We start from the raw sequence: 21430 nt of genomic DNA on the forward strand, positions 1-21430 counted from the left end.
TGGCCCCCTCACTCCTTGGGGAGGAACTTTGTGATTGTGATATTCATCCCACTGGAGGTCATCTACTGGGGGATATGAGTCCTAACTATACCCCATCTCTGCCCCTTCTACTCCTCTTTTTGTGACTCCTTCTTTGTGTCTTCAGTTGTTTAGTTGTGGAAAATAGTTTCTGCCAGTCCTTATAGATAGTTGCTCTCTAGTTGTAATTTTGGTGTATCTGTGATACGAGGTGATTTAGGGTCTTTCTACTCCACCATCTTGGGGAAGCTCTTGAAATAATTGTAAATAAATAAAATAACATTCAGTTACTAGGTTATAAGTGTAGAAATATTTAGCAAAATACTAGTGTGTATGTCATACAAAACCAAACACTGGGTTTTTTTGCCCAGTCCCAGTTGTTTAATCTGCAATATGAGAGAGAGAGAGAGGTCTTTAATTTCTTTATATTCCATGGCATCTTATTTTATTAATTTACAAAAAATATCTATATCTTCTTAGCAAACATATTGTAAGGTCAAAATTTTTTAACCAAGCTTCTGCCTTTGGTAAAATAACTGAACCAAGAACTAGTCATAAAGGTTTTGTTTTTTCATTTGAGAACCCACATGCATCTCACTTGTACCTTTATCACTTTTATGCAGCACTGCTTAGTGTAAGCACCGATAAGTAATTACTCACACAGTGTGGTTTTATGTCAGTGGAATGTTCACAGTTTTTCCAGTTGTTATTTTTGATTTTTTTTCAAGTTATCTAGTTAAAGGAAGGGAGGAAGGAACCAGCCTAAACACTAACCAACAAGAAATACTGGTTACATCAGGTTCAGGCACTCTATAGCTATTAAAAAGTAAGAGAGAGATCTAAATATAATAATGTGGAGGTAAATCCTGCACATGTTACTGGCTGAAAAACAGTATGTCACAGATCAGTTTTATGATATGATTCCTTATATGGATAGAAAATTTTTATATAAAGAAAATATTCAGTAAGAAATACTATAATGGCAATGGTAGCAACCCCTGAAGAAAAGAATAGTCGATAGAAAGGCTTACATTTTTATTTTTTACTTTACAGAAATTTGTACTGCTTGATATATATGTTTAAATACTAAAATTAAAAAAAATTTACATAAGAGAACCTTACATTTTAATCACATATCTGACTGAAATTCCATTTGTTCAACATTGTTCTGTCTTTTTAATTTACACTCTTTTTCTTTCTTTTCATTTTTCTTATTCCTTTTCTCCTGGTTTTCCTTCTTTTGTTCTGATTTCATTTCTCCTTGGATTTTATATCTTTCTGCCTTTCATTTTCTTTGTCCCTCCCCCCAAGCCAGATCCCTGAAAGGTAAAAGTCAGAGAATGTGAACAGGTGATATTCTGTACTGAGGAGTGGCTGTGAGCATGACCCAATGCTCCCCAAATAGAGAATTCTGGACTGTGGGTGCTGGCCACCTAAGAAGAACTGTGGCCAAGGTGGAAGGACATCAAGATTCAGGGGCCGGCAATAGAGACGTTTAAATCAAAATTCTATTGCTGAAACCCAGAATTTTCTTTCTTCACCAAAGTGTGTAGAGATTTGACTTTAATGGCCTGCCTATTTCTCCAGCTGGACTGTCAAAGAAGGAAGGGTGAAACCTGGAGTAAAGGAGCCTTATCACCAAGAGCAGACAGAGCTATCGGTTACTATGACAACTTCCAGGTGCGTCAGAAAGGTTAGTGAAAGATATAATGTATTTAGGGTGTTGCTTCTTATGGCTAAAAGTCTATGTCATCGAACTGAATTGAATTGAGTTGAAATTGAATTGAAACACATTGCATCGGAACACAAAAGTCTAACCCGAGGCAGAGGCCTCTCATGGATTCACTTAATCAATTTATTGTTCAGTGTATTGTGCAATATACCAACCTCTGCTGGATGTTTAAAATATATTCTCCCTTACCTCTCAGAATAACTACATGAAGCACTACCTCTACTTTATAGATGAGGAAACAGCTTCAGAGAAGTCTGGTCGCCCCCCACAACATCATTAACTAATAAGTAAATGTCTGTGTTGCTCCCAGCTACCTCCTGGCCCAGTTCAGCAAAGACTGCTTTGTGAAATTACACAGGAGGCTTCATGAGGCCATGTGTTTACTTACAATGTCCCCAGCTAATACCTCTAAGACAATTTAACTTGACTTAAATAGCTGTATAACATCAACTATTTAATTTGTTCAGTGTTCAGGTGGCTTCTACTTTACAGATTAAAAACTAGAAAAATGGGGAATTTTTAAAAAGCAGAGTCAACCATTTATAATCAAAAGAAGTATGCATCTCTCAATATGTGTGTATATAATATGTAAACATATGTACATATAATTATATTTATTTATATACAGAAACATCTATACACATATTTGTATATATTCAGGCAATGTTTCCGTTTCCAAACTTCTTTATATGCAGAGAGATAAAGATAAGGTAATTTTCCTGACATTTCTAGAATTGGGTACCCAGAATTTCAACTCATATCTCTAATACCAAGCTGCTCCCAGAATGTTGTTAGTGAAACCTTTATTTATATAGAAACAAGAAAGTCCAGATGAAGGAGGTGTGTGTGTGTGTGTGTGTGTGTGTGTGTGTGTGTGTGTTTTATGTGGCTCTGAAAGTTCTCTGAAGCAGTAGGTACTTGTTTAAACTAGTATAAGCTAGTTTTAATGAGTAGACTCAATTCTCATGTCCTCAGCATCTAATGCATTTTTATTGTGAGTGACAAGGGGTAAGGGTTAGCATTTTGCAATGTCTTAAAGGCATTAACATGTATGTTTCCCATCCCTTCTCTCCCCTTCCTGTCTCCCAACTATAAATTAGGGGCAATGAAAACATTCTCTATTGCCATTGCTGAAGGAAGTTGCAGAGGGAAAGTCAACTCCCAGATTTTCATTTCAAGCTAAGTCAAGGCAAGCAGTATTTAATGTCTGTTTTACCCAGACCAGCAGGAGATATTCCATCTTCTAAAAAAAGCAGGCCCTCTACAAGCCTGTATGCTTCTCAGTCACTGGCCCTTTGACATCTAGAAGTGCTGGGGAAGGAGTCACATGAACGGCAAGAATAACTGAGCAACTCCCACTAACAGTGTAAACAGTGGACAGTGGGGGTATGCAAAACCATCTCTACCACCAGGACACGTTTGTTTGGCATATATATATATATATATATATATATATATATATATATATATATATATATATATATATTTTAAACACAGTTTTCACACTGCAAATTTAGAAAGTCACCATACAACTTGGCAAATTAAGTATGTCACTTTAAACTCTTATCCAGAATGTTACAGTGCTAATCCTTATGATAAGATCATGCCAGAGTTCTTTGCCTTTCTGGCTCATGACTCTATGTTTTTTTCTTGAAAAAACAGACGTTATAGAAGCAGAAGAATGAAAGGTTCTGCATAAAACAATTGGTATAGGCTTGCATTGTTACACAGTCTCAAATAAGACAGTTAATAGTAAAGTATAAGATTAGGAAGCTGGACCAAGTTGCTTTACAGGTAATGTTAAGATAGGATTATTTTTCTAAAATTGTTTATAACTTGTCTGCTATAAAAGACTGTGACTGAGATGTCCATTCAAAATCTCTTCCAACCTAGAATGCTGGAAGTGGTTCCATTCCTTGATCCTTTAGTGCCACCTATGGTTCCAAATTAGAAAGTGTTAAAGTATGAAATCTAGGTATTGTGAACAGTAATCTGTATTTAAATTAGCATATTTATCACTCTATTATATGTTGCCTTTTGTGTTTAGCTGAATGAAAGGAATATCTTTCAGGAGCAATTTGACAATCTGCATTAGGAGATTTTAAAATGTTTAAACTCTTTAACCCAGTAATCCATGTTTATAAAGTGATGAGAGATAAAGACACGTGCATAAGAATATTTATTAGAGTAGGAGGAGGGGATAGCTCAAGTGGTAGAGTGCATGCACAAGGTCCTGGGTTCAATACCCAGTACCTCCTCTAAAAATAAATAAATGAGTAAAACCTAACCACCTTCCCCACCAAAAAAAAAATTAAATTAATTAAAAAATACATATATATAAAAAGAATCAATTAAAAAAAGAATATTTATTAGAGTATTATTTAAAATAACTCAATGTCCAAATGATCATAACACACCTATGGGATGGAATATGATGCAGCCATTTTTAAAATGTCAAAAAAAGAAAATCACCTTTAGTTGTAATTATTACAATTTTTATCCTTACAGAAAGATTTCAGGTCTTTCAGAAACAGTCAAAACCCTAAAGAGATAATATAACTGCAGTGTGCAATAGCACACCAAAAATAAAATCCATAACTCACAAAACTGAACAGCTATGTGCCTAGAAGATAAAATTTATAACTATGCTGAGATTGTTGTATTTGCATGAATACCAGTCAAGATAAATGAGATAAAGTCCCTACTTTGCAGAGAAAACAGAAGTCTCCAGATGGAAACTCCTTCATCTTTCTAAAATAAAACATACACATCTCCCCTGTGCTTCCATCCTGGTCTGCATTTCACTAATTATCACAGAGGGACCTAATCTCTTCACCTTTCCTTTGGCATCTACCCCCGTTATCGACTCAGGAACTTTACACCATCCATTATTCTTTTCTTCTCTTCAATTTACTCGATCTTTTCTGTCAATGGAATGTATTCCACCAGCTATAAAATATACTCATATCTATTACTCAAAAAAAAAAATTCCTCACTCAAACCCACATCCTCTACCTCCTCACTTCTTGCAAACTACAGTCCTATCTCCATCTCTCACTTTACAGTCAAGTTTCTTAACTTCTGTATTTGTTTTCACGATTTTCATACCTCCTGCTCAGTCTGAACTCACTCCAGTCTGGTATGTACCCTCATCACTCCATTAAAATAGCTCAGTAAAATCAGTAATGATCTCCGTGTTACTGAATTCATGGAATTTTTTCAGTATTCAGTGTAGTGTCTCAACAGTAGTCTACACTCTTGACCAATGCCTCCTTCCTGACATACACCTCCTGCCCTTCTCTAGACACTTCTCTGGTTCTTTTGCTCCTCATCCTCCTTGTTTTGGCCACTAAATATCAGAGTTCAATCTTTGCCCCCCTCCTTAACTCCTTAATCTCTTCCTAGGCAATTCTTTTTAGCCATGATTCTAATTACCATCTATAAGCAAATGATTCACAAACTTCTAATTTTCCAGCCCAGTATTTTCCTCTAAGCTCCAGGAATATATGTAAGAAATATATATTTCTTCACTTCTTAGAGATCTCTAAATTGTCTCAATGTCTATTTAACCAAAACCTAACTCAAGATTTTTCCTTCCAAATTTATTCTTTCAGTGCCCTCTTTCAGTTCTATAAATGGCCCCACCACCAATCTTGTTTTACAAGCCAAATGCTAAAGTCATCCTCAATGTTTCCCTCTCCTTCACCTTCCAGGTTTAATCCATTTCCAAGCCCTGTCGCTTCTACTTCCTACCTCTTAAATCCGTCTTCTCTCCGTCTCCACCACCATATAAATCCAGGTAACTGTTATCTCTTCTCTGCAGTAATGTAATAATGTCGTATTAGTTTTAGTAGTCTTAATAGCTTTATTTCTTTTTACCCAAGTTGTATACCTTTATTTGTTTGCTTGTTTGTTTGTTTTTGTCTAAATTCACTAGCTAGAACTTTCATACACTATTGGATAGGACTGGTGAGAGAACAACTTTGCCTTGTTCTTGATCTTAGGGGAAAAGCATTCCTTTTCTCACTATTAAATATATGTTAGCTGTAGGTGTTTTGCAGATGTTTTTTCATCAAGCAGAGAAATTTCTCCACTACCCCTAGTTTGCTGAGAGTTTTAATTATGAATAGGTGTTGGATTTTGCCAAATGCCTTTACTCTATCAGTTGACAAGATCGTTCAATTTTTTTCTCTAATCCATTGAAATGGTGGATTATATTAATTAATTTTCAAATGTTGAAAGAGCCTTCCCTAACTGAAATAATCTTACTTGGCTGTGATGTACAATTCTTTTCAAACAGTATTGGAATTTATTTGCTAATGCCTTTTTGAGGATTTTTGCATCTGTGTTCATGAAAGATATTGGTCTATAACTTTTCCTTTCTTAAGATGTCTTGGTCTGGTTTTGGTACTGGGGTATTGCAAGCCTCATAAAATGAATTAGGATATGTTCCCTCAGCTTATATTCTCCGGGAAAGATTACCTACAACTAGTATTGTTTCTTTTTTAAATGTCTGATAGAAATCACCAGTGAAACCATCTAGGCATGCACTTTCTTTTTTTTGGAAAAGAAATTCTTGATTTGATATCTTAAAAATATAGGCCTCTTCATATCTATTTCTCCTTGTGCAAGCTTTAATAAATTGTTTATTGCAAGGAATTGGTCCACTTCATCAAAGATACCAAATTTGTGATTATAGAGTTGTTTATGGTATTTCTCTTTTATCTTTTCTAATGTCAATGGGATAAGTAGTGATGCCCTCTCTTTCATTTCTAATATCAATTTATGCTTTTTTCTCCCTTTGTTAGTCTGCATTATAGGTTGAATTGGGCCCTTATTCATATGTTGAAGTCCTAATCCCTAGTAATTCCTAGTATTTAGGAATGTGGTCTTATTGGAAAATAGAGTCCCATTGACCTCATGACTCACTGGATCTGATCATATATATAGCTTGTGTTGTGAAACTCTAGTCATAAAATCACTTGATGTTGCTCAGTCCCTTCTAGGGTTTTTTTGTTTTTTTTTTTTTCAAACATCAAGTAGTTCTCTGCCACAGATGTCCTGCCATTACAAAAATCCTGGAGAATCTCAATGTGCCTCTCATAGTAGGTCTTTGGAGCATTATTATCCACAGCGGACACCTCTAGCATCATGAGATCTGCTGAGCCACATGGCCTGGAGAGAGGAGCACTTTGCACCATGGTTCAGCTCTTCTACAGAGCTCTTTCTTCCTCTAGACTCTATAGACCATGAGATCCATGAAAACTTCATCGATGTGACAGATCCCTGAACTTGCATGGTGTATCTTCACCCTCTGGCATGTGTATGACTTACTAAGGAATCCAGAGTATTTTCTGTACACTGAGTCCAATGGCCATGATATTATCCACATAGTGGACAAGTGTGAATAAAGCTGCTGTGAACATTCTTGAACATGTCTTTTCGTGGACACATGCATTCTTCTTCCCTGGATATACCTAGAATGTTCAGCTTGAGTAGACAAAGCCAAATAGTTTTCCAAAGTGGATGTATACAATTATACTCCCACAATAACTGTGTGAGAGTTCCAGCTGTTTGATCCTTAATATACATACATATATATAGTCCAATTTATCAGTTTTCCCTTCATTGTTAGCACTTTTCATATTCTGCTTAAGGAATCTTTGCCTACCTTCAAATTCTCCTTTTTTTCTTCAAGAGTTTTTTTGGCTTTGAATGTGTATAGTTTTGACACATATTGCTGAATTTCTCTCAAGATTATTCTCATTTACATTTCTATCTACAGTATATGAGTTCTCTTGTATCCCTATACTTTCCCTAACACCAGGTATTATTAAATTTTTTCATTCTAGTAACAGGATATGAGAAAAAATGGTATGTTATAGTGTTTTGTTTTAATACACTTGATTATGAGTGAGGTTGAAAATACTATGTTTATTTTTTTTTCTTGGAAATCCTCTTCCTATCCTTTGCTTATTTTTTTTTTTTTATTGAGGTCTTGGGTTTTTCCTTACTTATTTGTGCAGATTCTTTATAAATTAGAAAACTAAGTCTTTACAGGTACTACAGGTGTTACAGTTTTCCTGATTGATTGGTGCTCTTTTGGTTTATTTTATGATATATTTTGCAAAGTGATTTACATGTTTATGCAATTCGAATGTATTAGCTTTTTCTCTGTATACCTATATTATGCCTTCCCCACTTTGAAATTTTTAAAACTTCATCATGTTTTCTGGGAGTGTATTAATGAATTTATTTATTATGTTTAAGTCATTGAGTCATCTGCAATTTAATTTAATGTAAAAAGGCTTAAGTAATCTTATTTTATTTGGTCCTGTATCGGGGAGCATGCTTTGTAATGCACACCATGTGGAAGGGATAACATTAGCATCATTCTCTTAATCATGTTAAGCTCAGTTTCTCTCTTGATTCCAAGAGAGACCACAAGTCCCCATGTACCCTGAGATAGATCCCATAGTTATTGTCTTTCAGGTGTATGTACATTTCTTTTCTTCAGGGAAGTAGATCACCTTTAAAGTGCCTTTCTTTTTCACTTGCCTCTTCAGCAACTGTTCTCATTCTCTTCACAAAAAGGGAAAAGAAGGTGAGACCTCTAGGTTATAATTACTGATCTGAACTGTGTGTGAAAAGATACTTAATGAGAAACTCTCTGCGTCTCACACTCTTCAGTATGTACAGGCCAAGCTTCACTACTGTAAAGTTGGTCTTTCCCCCTTTGTCATTAGTACTTTGTGGGGAGGTAATTTGAAACTTTGTAAATATACTGTTTCTCACCAAACTTTCCATTTATTCATCATTTCCTTCTTTATATCTGTATGGATTTATGGTTTTCCATTTCATTTAGTGAATTATTTGGTTATTTAGTGGATAATCTGTTACTACACTGTTTATTTTGATGCTTCAATTGTCCTAGATTTGACTAGTAGGAGCCTTGTGATTGTTGTTCTTATCGTTTTTATCTCTTTTTTGCTTTCTGGACAAAAGATGCTCCAAACTTATCTTATACTTTCTCTGTCCCATCCCTGGAACCAGCCATCTTTCCAAGGTGCTCTAGTTCTTTATAGAGAAAAATGGCATTTAGAAGCCAAGGTATGTGTGCTACTTGTGTTCATTGCCGCTGAGGCGTCTGTCCTCCCTCTCAGTGAACAATCCTAGACCATACATTTACAGCTATATTTATTTATGTATCTAAATATATTGAAAACCATGAGTTCACACAGGTATCTCCAGTTGTAGTTCTACATCACAAGTTACTCTCTTTTCATATCTGTAACCCACTTCAACAGTGAGAAATCTGGCTTTCATTTCCTTGTATATTTCCTTATTTGAGCAATCCTTCTGTTTAATCAATCTTCTATCTCAATGCTGCCATCCGCTGCACAGCACAGGTGCCCTCTCCAAACTCAGCTCTAACTGTTGACTGAAATGGCCTTTAATGATTCCTTAAGATTGACTAAACTTTGGACAAGCTTCTTCTTGATTACAGGCTCCTGACTAAAGGCCTCCCTTTTGCTAGAGCATTTACTTTAGATAATTTGTAATTGCAAATTCTTCCTCTGCCCCTTTAAAATGTAAACAAATCTTCTCCCAGCCTGTGTCCAGTTTTCTAACCCAGTATTATCTTTCTCAAGCACCAGTTAACCATGTCTTTGAAATGTGAACATCAAAGATAGCACCCCTGTCTCCCACTACCTGTGGAAGGGTGGAAACTTAAATGCATGTCAACTAGCAAACCTGTGTGGCCTAATCACAGAGAAAAATATTTGCAATCTAAGGAATAAATTCTTGAATAAATTCTTCCTTGCCTGTTTAACTTTGTTCAGTGCAATCTTTGATTTGACACTTCATTTCAGGCTACTTTTCCAGAAGGACACTTTCTTAGCTCTGCTTGGACTCTGATATCCCCCAGCAGGCCAGCCGTCCATTTAGACCCTTTGCTCACTGTGCTTGGGCTCTGACATCCCACACAGGGCTGCCCCTGTATGCCCTCCTCACCTCCTTCAGGGTGGGTCACCCCTGTAGGTGGATACTCTCTTCACACTGTCCAGATTCTGACCCCCTACTCCAGGTCACCCCTCTGAAGGGCCACCTTCCTGCACCCTGACTTCCTACTCTAGGCCACCTTGACTTCCACACTGTCCCACCACAGACACCTAATTTTCTTTGCATATATAATGATATTAACGAACTTAAACCTAAAACTCACACTTAATGCAAAAATTAACTTGAAATACATCACAATTCAGCACATAGCAGGCACTTGGATCACACTGAGATTTTAATGTTTTTCTGTAGGTTTTTTTTTTTGGGCCCCAATTTCTTAACTTTTATGACTCTAAACTCTGGTGAACAGTTTCTTAGCAATGGTTCAACTTTATTGGTAATTTTTTGTGATGTTAATCTTTTAATGTTTTACAAGCATTTTATAAATATGTTTAATATTTTACAAACGCAAATAAACACCTTCTGAAGCAAAACTGAAACTATCTGCATTTCTACTTCCTCATTCTATTTCTACACAGGGCAGGGCATTAGAAGACCAAAAAACGTCCCAGCTTAAAAGCTTAGTTTTTAAAAAGGATTCTTACAATCATATGTCTTCTACCCATTAGAAGAGGAATAAGAAAGCAAAGGTTAAAAATCAGCTGTTTCAAGTTTTTGATATAAAAAGAGAAAGTTTTCAGAAAAATCCTGGTAAGTTTCTGAATCATTACACTTTTATTTTTTATGCTTATGAGGAGATAGCTATTTTCATAAACTCCAGCTGTACTTCTTTTTATAATAAAACATATGTTTGTACATAAACCATTACTTGTAAAAATAGTGAAACTAGAAATATCAATGGATTAAATATATATCAGTACATTTAACTGAGGTTAACTTTGTAAATGCGCTTCTAAAAAGAAACAGACCGGTAAGTATACTTAAGGTGGTGAGAGTGTTTCTGATAACTGAAAAATGACAGTGAGGGCAGTGACAAAAATGACAAACAATGCAAAGAAGTTCAGGAAATTAAGTATAAAAGATTGCAAAGGAACCTGTGGTCATGTGCGATTATGCAAAATTTGGTCTTCCTTCACTTGAGATGTTATTAGAAGTTTTACATTTAGTAAAAGATAACATCCTCCAGAGGCTAACTCTTTTTCTAAGTGTTTCTTTCACATCCATTTCATACAACAATCTGGTTTAAAAACTACAATGAAAATGTACCCTCAGAGGGGAGGGTATAGCTAAACTGTTAGAACGCATGCTTAGCATGCACGAGGTCCTAGGTTCAATCCCCAGTACCTCCTCCAAATATAAATAAATAAATAAACCTAATTACTTCTCCCTCATAAAAACAAACAAACCAAAAAAACCAAAAAACAAAAAACAAAAACTTACCCTGAGAAAAACAAAACTTACCTTGGCTTGTGTGTGGTTTCAGTTATCAGACCATCATAGGAGTGTGTGTATAGCCTTCCTGGGTAAGAGCCAAGATTCTGAATTGTCTCACCCCCACTATCAGCTCTAAGAGCCCTATAGAACTGAACAATTAAGGTATGGCTATCTGCAGTGCTACTGAGGACCCCCACTCTGAGATGGGGGTGGGTGGACACCAGAACTTGTCCCTAAGACCTCTGCTGATTTGGTACTTGTTTAATACCTCAAGAGAGAAAACTGGAGTAGTCACTAGAGAATGGCATCCTGTAGCTCCTTTGCTAATAATTAACGTTACTATTAATAAGATTTGTCGTCACCATTATTTAAAAACAGGAAAACAAGGGCCCCTTAGGAAGCCAAGAGTTACATCAAGGCATTCTCAAAACTTGTCCACACCAGTCATTTCGATCTTTGCTTAGCCCCAACAGTATATATGCAGAATTAATTTTCAGTTCAAATTGATAAAGTAGTAACTAATTTAAAAGCACTACTGAGTATAATAGGTTCAGGTCATTGTATGTTCACGATGGCTATCATGTAGGGGGAGGGGAGTTAAGAAACTTTTGACTTTATAAATCAGTCCAAGGACATTATTAAAGAGTTTAGTGTATTATATTGAGACTGGGTATTGTTGATGCTTCCATTTAACATCATTATGGAGAAAAGACTCCATATTTAAGGAATAAATGTGAGTGGCCTTACTTGAGAAGAGTATTTCTATCTCCCTAGTATCTATTGGCAGACTCTGAATAAAAGGAAGAGAAAGCTATCACAAAGTTCCCTTTGCAGCATCCCCTACATTAAACACCGTACACGGTGAGTCACTGGCTGTATCAAGGCCAAAAAATCTTAAGAACAAGGGATGGACTGCAGAGGGAAATTCTTTATGTCTGTATATATATATTTTTTTATTGAAGTATAGTCAGTTTACAATGTTGTGTCAATTTCTGGTGTACAGCATAATCCTTCAGTCATACATAGACATACATATTTGTTTTCATATTCTTTTTCACCATAAGGTACTACAAGATATTGAGTTTAGTTTCCTGTGCTATACAGTAGGAACTTGTTTATCTATTTTATATATATTAGTATCTTGATGTGCTACTTCATTTCCAGAATGCTGGGCCCTACTGAAATTTTGTTATCACTGGCTAAACCAAGAAAGAAAATCTGGAGTCTGTCCTCTCAATCTTTAGGATACCCAGAGAGAGAATGGATGGTTAGATTACTGAAAGTTACTGGCTAAGAGAAGGTATTGCATCAGACCTGAACAGAATGTGTCTGTAGAAAAGGGAAGCCCCTCACCTGGAGATCAGCTTCCCAGAGCGGAGGCAGATGAAAACAACGGAGGTGCCGAAGCTCTCACCTTCGTTGAGGTGAGGACTTGAAGTAAAAGGACCCATTCTGGGGAAAACCTGGTATGAGAAATGGCCTCCTTTGGGGACTGGGAGTGACACAGCAGGAAATTGATATGGGGTATTATAAACTGGGGTACCTAGAAGGTCTGGAGGAGAAAACATATTAATTTTATTTTCCTTTTGATAAAACTTTTTTTCATCTTTTGTGACCAGATTATTGAAGCTAGAGTGAGTTCTGGCCTAATAGGCAGCACAGTAAAGAGAGTTCCCCAGATTTCAGACTGGGATCCAAGCCAAGTAAAATAGTTACCCGGGTGAAATGACCAAAATCCCTTGACCCACAGATATTGCTAACTCAAGGGTTTTCAAAAATTCATTATTTTTAACTCCTTTAAGAAAATATGTTACTCATTCAACAAATTTTTGTTAAACTACTGTGCACCAGGCACTGTAAAATAGTGAGCAAAACACAAAAAATTCTTATCCTCATGAAACACACAGAATAATGAGTGGGACAGAAAACAAACAAGGTGAATAGGTTAAAAATATATGGAATACTTGACTGGGATAAGTCCTAACTCTAGTTAAATATCTATATTTTTTAAAAGCCAGAAGAGGGATAGCAAATGTTGGGAGATGGGATAGCTTTCAGTAAGCTGACCAAGCAGTGCCTTGTGAAAAGGCCTGAAGGGAGGGAGTGAGCTGTGCAGGTGTCCAAGGACATTCCAAGGAGAAGAAACAAGTGTGGTGCTGGTAGCAGAACAGGTGCCACCTATAAGGAGCAACAGGGAAGTCAGGGATCTGCACCAGATTTAGAGAGAGAAAGTAAACGTAAGATGTAGTATCAGAGGGAGGGTATAGCTATAGTGGTAGAGCTCATGCTTAGCATAAACAAGGTCCTGGGTTCAATCCCCAGTACCTCCTCTAGAAATAAATAAATAAACCTAATTACCCCCCAAAAAAGATGTAATATCAGAGAGGTGATGTGCCAGGGCACGTGACGTTTTGCAGTTCATAATAAGAAGCTTGGCTTTCACTCCAAGTCAAAGGGAAAGCCCCTGGAGGGATTGAACAGAATATTGGTATGTTATTTACATTTGAATGGGATCACTCTGGCTCCTGTTTTGAGAGGGGAGCCACTCCTATAATTCAGGAGAGAGCTGATAAGGACTTGGGTCAGGTGGTGTCTGGTAATCAAATGCTGGACTTATTTCAAAGATACAACTTATAGGATTTATTCTACACCGTATGTGGGATGTGGGTGATGAGAAAGAGAAAGTATGCCTGCAGTATATTTTGAATGTTTATTTTATTTAAAATATTTAAATATAGGAAGAGATGCTGTCAAGCTGAAGGATGTTCCTTTCACTATTTTTTCAAATCTTCTATGTTTGAAGATTTTTACAGTAGAAAGTTAGGGGAGAAATCTATCCCATAAACAGTTCCTAAACAACAGTCCAATCAGTTACATCTGAATTTTGCTATATCTTTTTTTTGATTGAAGTATAGTTGGTTTACAATGTTGTGTTAATTTCTGGTGTACAGCATAATGTTTCAGTATGTATGTATATATATATATATATACACATGTGTGTGTGTGTATATATATATATATACCTTTTCATATTCTTTTTCATTATAGGTTATGAAATATGAAAGATGTTGAATATAGTCCCCTGGGCTGTACAGGAGATCATTGTCATTTATCTATTTTATATATAGTAGTTAGTATCTGCAAATCCTGAACTCCCAATTTATCCCTCCACCCTATTCCTTTCTCCCTGGTAACCATGTTTGTTTTCTATGTCTGTGAGTCTGTTTCTGTTCCGTAAATAAGTGCATTTGTGTGACTTTTTTTTTAGATTCCACAAAGAAGTGATATCATATGGCATTTTTTCTTTCTCTTTCTGGTTTACTTCACTTAATATGACAATCTCCAGAACAGATGACTAGATAAAGAAGTTGTGGTATATTTATACAATGGAATACTACTCGGCCATAAAAAGAATAAAATAATGCCATTTGCAGCAACACGTTATCTTTTTTTATGTAATAGATTCTCAACAAATATATCCTCAGGCAAAACTAGGAAATGACCAGGTTTGTTCTTCCCACATCTCTACTTCCTCATAGATACCTTCCAGGATGTGACTCTTGCAAATTTACAAGAAAAGGCAACTAATCTAACAGCTTGAGATCAAAGAACCTCTTGAAGACTTATTTCAAGTTGCTGATATAAAAAGTAGAGGTTTTCAGCAAAGTCCTGGTAAGTAAGTTTATAATCATTAAAGATATCTGTTTCATCAACTTTCCTTAAAAGTTATCTTTAAAAACTAATTCTAAATACTAACATAGAACTTTGAAATGAATATAGTTTCAAGTGTACATAAGCCATTTCTAATGAAACAATTCTAAAAGGAATGAGAATCCTACTGCTTTCAAATACATATCACCAGATGCCACTTGTGCTGACTGCAGAAGTTGTTTTTTGTTTGTTTGTTTGTTTTTTAAAAAGAAACCTTCCAGCAAGCAAGATGCAGAGTGTTTCTTGCAGTGGAAGGCTCTGGAGAGGGGGCAAGAAGACCTAAGTAAAATGCAGATTAGGAATTCAAGTGAACCTAACTGTATAGAAAATTGTGGCCATGTGCAGCTATGCAAAACTCTGTCCTATGTAACTAAAGATATCAAAACTTTACATCTAGCTAAAAATGAAACCCTCCAAAGTTTAATCAACATTTTATTTAAGGCTTTCCTTTACAGTTGTACAGAGACTATGGGGAAAATTATGTAACTTTAATGCACCTAAACATAGTTCCAGAAAATGAAATTCGCTAGCTTTGTAGTTTCAGTTCTGTAGAACATCAGAGCAGGGCATAAGCCTGCTGGGGTCCAGCGGGGACTGCGAGCAACCTTTCCTAGAGGCATAAATACCTGCAGGCTGCTGAGACCCAGCCTCCTAGAGATGGGGGTGGTCACCAGTTCTCACCCTGAAAGCTTTTAGTTTGAGCCTTCCTGCTCACCCCTTCCCCAACCCAAAGAGAGAAAATGGAAGTCCGTAGGGAATGGATCCTGAAATTTAGTACTCAGGAAAAGAACTCTGGGTTCAAAATTTTCCCAGAAGAAAGAAGATAAGGTGGAGTTCTCCCCAGCTCGAATCAGAGCAGCTCCACCTTTACCCATTTTAGACATAGAAATTTCATGTGCATTTCTTTTGCAGAAGCAAAACAAAAACAAATAACAACCAACACTGGTTCTGGTCCAATTTCCCTATATGCACAATGAATTGGAAAACAGGTTGGCTGAGAAGAGATCTAATTTAATTATGACATAGTTTTCCTTATCACAACTCCTCCCTCTTTATTTACACTACGTAGCTTCTTGCCAAACATAAACGTCCCTCGTGTTTAAAAAGATACACCAACGCTCCAGGATGTACATCTGATCAGATAAAGCTTATAAAACGACTTCGTAAGCCTCAGAACAGTGAAGCATATTAAAGTTACACACACACACACACACACACACACGCACACGCACACACACACACACACACACACACACACACACACATAACACACCATCACTGAAAACAAGGTTGAAGACACTGATGGGCCAAGGAGTTATTTCGAAGCATTATTTAAAAATTTTTTGCCCAAATCATTTTCACCTTGAATTTAATACATAGCTCCAGCCAAATATGGATCATAGACCATATAAGATGCTCATATAATTGACAGAGTACAAAATTCCTGCGCGTATCTTCTCAGCTCCCATCATAGGAGTGGGCAGCTGAGAAATTTTTTGAAGTTATAAAAGGTCTTTATCTTCGAACAACGGGAGAAACTCTGAGATAAGGCAGAGATAAAAAGACAGGTTTGGGGGCGAAAGATGTCAGTCAGCCTATTTGAGAAGGGTGCTTCTATCTCCCTGGATAGAATTCCTGGGAGAATGCAAACTGTAAAGGAGAAAGCGAGGGGGGATTTGTCGCCCTGTGAGGTGGCGCCAAGTCAAACCCTCCCACCACCCCCATATTACATACGGGCGCATGCGCGCGCCCTGCCCGCGTTCTCAGGTAGTGTCTCTGGACGAGCAGTAGCAGATAAGCTGGAAATCCTTCAGGTGATGCTGCTTGTGGAGTGCTGGGCTCGGGGGCAATTTCTGTAATCACTGGCTCAAACAGAAGAGAAAACGTAGAGCTTTTCTTTATAATCTTTGGGGTGCCCAGAGGAGCCGGTAGGTAGACTCTGGCTAAGAGAAGATAACCCCTCAGACTCGGTCGGAGCAAGTCTGAGGAGAATGGTAAGAGCGTCTCCAGAGCAGAGCCCCTTTGCCTAGAGCGGCCAGAGCTGTTAAAACAGTAGAGGGTGACACTGAGGCCCCGTGAGTCCGGCTCACTGAGGACCTAGAGTAGAAGACCCTGGAAGCAGGATGGACCAAGGCAGCCAGTGGGAAAATCTTACACATCCCGTGGGTGTACACAGGTAAGCCAGAACCCCGTCTCCTCATTCGTTGGATGAAAATAAACTTTACAAGCACCTGATGAGGATTAAATTTGATAGCGTAAGTTGCATATGTGGCCATAAGTAGGCTCTTATTAGGAGGCAAATTTCTTGAGATAATTCACAAAACATAAAATTCCCCTATTTAAGGTGTAGAGTTCAGTGGTTAGTATACCCACAGAATTGTGCAACCATCAGCACAATTTTTGAACATTGTCATCACCCCAGAAGAAACACTACTGTACCCATTAGCAGTCAGTCACCATTTACCCCTTCCTCCAGCCGCTGGTAACCACTGATCTGCTCTCTGTCTCTATGGATTTGCCTATTCTGGACATTTCATATAAATGGAATCACAAATATGTGGTTGTTTGTGACCGGCTTCTTTCACTTTGCATAATGTTTTCAAGGTTCCTCCATGTTTTATCATGTATCATTACTTCATTTTTTATTGTGGACTAAAATTCCATTGTTTAGATATACCACATTTTGTTTATTCAGTCTTGAAAGGCATTTTATTTTTATGAAGCACTAAATGAATATTGCTTTATTGATCTAAATGTATGTGTTTTACCAAGTTTGCTGAGGCCTTTTTAAAATTTAAATAGTAGCTGTCTTTGTCACTCCATTTCAGTCTTTGGTTAAGGAGACTTTTTCACTGATACTCTATTTCAAGCCCCTTCTTCTAAACATACAACCTTAGTTTTCTCAAACTATATTGTTTACCCCTTTTCCAGTACTCATTTTCACATGTAGGTACATTACAGTATATCAGGTTATATGATTTCAAATAAAAACAACATTTCCTCAAAAGTAGAAAAACTAATTATCACCTTGGAAATAGGGAAATGAACAATTGGTTGAAAACAAAACAAAAAACAAACCCATAGGTTTTTTTTTTTAGTCTATTACTCACGCCCAGATTAAGTATGATCTGAAAAAAAAAATATATATATATATATATATACCCAGAATGTTTCTTCAAACAATTTGAAATGTTTTATTTTTTCATTTTTATTTGAGAAGATAAATATCATTCCTGAATATCAAATATGCATGGGTGATCTGAGAGCCAGAATATCGTTAAACATGGTCAGCTTCCACTAAACACTGTGAAGCCACATTACAGTATCTCCTGAGAAGAGGATAAATATGGACCCTTCAGATCAGCAAACCCATTAGAGCAGTCATTCTATTTTCCAATATTAACAATACTCCCAATATTTCCTCAAAACACATGACTAGATAAACAAAGAGACTGGTTTAGAGAAAATTAAACTTACAGTAAGCTTGGTATCACTCTGAAGAGATAACTGGTATATTAGTTTGGAAATACCTATGATAGAGAATACACACCCAATGTGGGATTTTAAATCATATAAATAGTATTTAAAGTTACCAAACAGTCTCTTAACAAAGAAGGAAGAAATTTTTCGAGGAAGTCAAAAGTCAAAGGTCTCTACTTAAAGCTGAGTCACGCTTGAGTAAATAGAGCATATATGCTTTGAATCTAACCAATTTTTTTATAAAAACATTCTGTGGAATAGAGACTCTGTTGTCCAAACAGGCCTTGTCACTCTGGGAAAATTGGACCTTCCATGGTGGCCCATTGGCAGTGTTGTATCTAATGCTCCTAAGGCATAAGCCAGTTCCTGAATGGCGTCAGCTCTTCAAGGAGCTTCATATGTCCAAAAGATTCAACTTGTTCTTAAAGTCTTAGAGAAGTAGAAAGTAGCATTCAAATGAGTCATGGCATACATTTTTTGGGTCCATCCAGAAAGAAAAAATTAGTAATAGATAATTAATAGGAAATATCCATGTGGATTGCTATTATTTAAAAGATATCCTTCATGTGCAAAGGAGAAAAAACTGCCTACTAGGACACAATATCCACGTGTGACCCTCACAATGTCACTTTTCCATGTTCTTTCAACCAGTTGTATTAACTTTCCATCTGTCCCCAAAATATGTATAAAGCTGATTCCCTTTCCTGGCTCATCTTGGGAGCTCTGAAATGACGTTCATTACATCTATTGTAAAAATACAGACATTCACTAATGGCTACCACATCTGACCAGTCCTATGGTGAGAACAGATAAGACAGTTCTAACATCAGGCCAGGTATTAGAGGTATCAAACTAAAACACCTGTTACTCACAGATGTGGTGGAGTAAAGCTGTGATGTCTGGCAACCTCAGACTCTTGATAATGATGTGCTGAGTATCATTATTTTTTTATTTCTTAACTTGCCAAGTGGGATTACACCAGTTCCTTATTTCACTTTAACTTATGGAATGAGTTAAAAACTGACAAAAAACTCGCCATGCCTTAGAGAATATTGCTTCTAGTATGAATTTGGACAAAGACTTGACAGTTTCTTATAAAGTTAAGCACACACTTGTTTGAGCCAGCAGTTCCATGACAAATTATTTATCTAAGAGAAATGAAGATCTGTGTCTGCACAGGACTTGAACAAAAATAGTCAAAAATGGAAATAACTCAGATGTCTATTTAAAGGAAATTGGATAAATAAAAGTGGGGTATATTGATAAAACAATACTATTCAGCAATAAAAAGGAACAAAACTACGGATATTTAGACCAATCTCAATGGCATTACATTGAATAAGAGAAGCCAGTCACAGACGGGTATGTACTGTAATATAAATGATTCCATGTATATGAACACTTAGATCAGATAAAACTAATATATAATATAAGGTGAAAAAAATCAGAAGAGTGGTTTCTCTGGAGGGAGTTAGGAGTGACTGACAAGGGACATAGGGATATAGAAATGTTCTATATCTAGATTGGGGTCAAAATTTTACATTCAATATGTGTGCACTCCAATTTTACCTCAGGGCAGGTATAGCTAAAACAAGAAGAATGTAAAAAAGAGAGAATAACAAAAATGACTTTGAAGCTGAATGGTGAGTACAAGGGGGTACCTTATGCTGTTCTGTTTTTAATTTGTTTATATTTAAAAATTTCCAAAGAAATTATGCTGCAAGTTTATCTAATGACATAAAAAAACAGAAGGTATATTTTGCTAAGTAAAAGAACAAAATATTATAAAGCTTGTGCTTCTATTGTTGGGCAAATATTTATCTGTCCTTAAAAGACTGGGAGATTATATACCAAAAATGTTAACAATTGTAAATGGGGCATGGGATTCAAGTATGTCTTGTTTTTCTTTTTTTCTAGTTTCTGATTTTTCAAAATTGAACACATATTAGTTTTTTTAATTAGAAATATATACCATAAATGTTACTTTAAAAAAAAACCAAGAATAATAACCAAAAAAAAAAAAAAAGGACTCTTGGTCATAATTACTCTGAACTGATAATAACAAGGAAAATTTGCTCAGGAAACTTGCAAAAATCCTGTCTCATGGGCTAAGAGGCTTCTTGGTATTGTAATATGGCATTACTTCCTTTATCTGAAAGAGGAACATGATAAAATATAAAACTTTTGGTGGTTTTGTTCCTAAGAGAAATTTTAAATAAAAACAGGAGAAAGATATGAAAGTATGAGATATTCCACAAAGCCTTTCTAGGTCATGACAAAGTTTTCTGTGCTTGCTACATTATAAGAATTTTATTAGAGAATAAAGAACCCAAATGAGTTAAAAGAGAAATATGGATCAGATGGCATCTAGGGTGCATAACTCTGAACACTCTTCTCTTAAGAAAGGGATCCTCACTCTTTGGGTTATTGAAATAATTTTTAAAAGGTAACAAAACCTCACTCCAACAAAGAGCTTAAAAGAAAAGCCTGGAAAGGAAAAGGAACTTCCTCTGATCTTTAGCAGAGATTTCCTCTCAAACAAAGCATGTCCTCTAGTGAGACAAGCCACATCCCAGGATTATTCAGAGGCTTACTCGAAGCAGGAGAGGGCTGATGCGCGAAGAACCAAACTGGGGTCCTAGAGGGCAGGAGGAGAAGGGGAGCTGGACAACAGCAGAGTTCACCACCAGAATCCATCCCCTCAGGTGGCAAGGCATAACTGGTTTCCGTTTTCTACAGGACTGTTTCAGGAAACTATTGGCCCAACAAGTTCATGTGCAATAGTGTAACTGAGCCAATAGGGTGGGTGAAGTAATGAGAAATCCACACGAACAGTATATGCAAGTCTAGATCATGTATTCTCAACTGGGGCACTGCTATGTCCAAGGGAGTAAAAACTGGTTGTTGGAAGCAAAAAAAAAAAAAAAAAAAAAAACCTTTTTTGAAAAATACACTTAATTCTTTAGAGCAGTTTTAGGTTCACACCAAAATTGAGAGGAAGGTACAGAGATTTCCTATATACCCTCTGCCCCCACATATACACAGTCTCCCCCACTATCAACACCCCTCACCAGAGTAGCACATTTGTTA

General features: G+C 36.5%; 1 protein-coding gene and 1 long non-coding RNA gene across 2 annotated transcripts in view; one reads left to right on the forward strand and one right to left on the reverse strand.

The window, feature by feature from the left end:
* LOC135321700 (uncharacterized) overlaps window positions 1–21076 on the reverse strand; it is a 31885-nt gene extending 10809 nt beyond the window's left edge. Inside the window, exon 1 of the long non-coding RNA XR_010381698.1 lies at window positions 20935–21076. This is a non-coding gene — a long non-coding RNA (uncharacterized LOC135321700). The remainder of the gene's footprint in view (window positions 1–20934) is intronic.
* Window positions 10318–21430, forward strand: part of LOC105088746 (sterile alpha motif domain-containing protein 9) — a 34683-nt gene continuing 23570 nt past the window's right edge. The window contains exons 1-2 of the mRNA XM_010979674.3: window positions 10318–10465; window positions 14689–14821. The gene's annotated coding sequence lies outside the window, so the exon portion shown is untranslated. The remainder of the gene's footprint in view (window positions 10466–14688; window positions 14822–21430) is intronic.

The sequence above is a fragment of the Camelus dromedarius genome, chromosome 7, assembly GCF_036321535.1.
Source record: "Camelus dromedarius isolate mCamDro1 chromosome 7, mCamDro1.pat, whole genome shotgun sequence".
In the NCBI taxonomy this organism is placed as follows: domain Eukaryota; kingdom Metazoa; phylum Chordata; class Mammalia; order Artiodactyla; family Camelidae; genus Camelus; species Camelus dromedarius.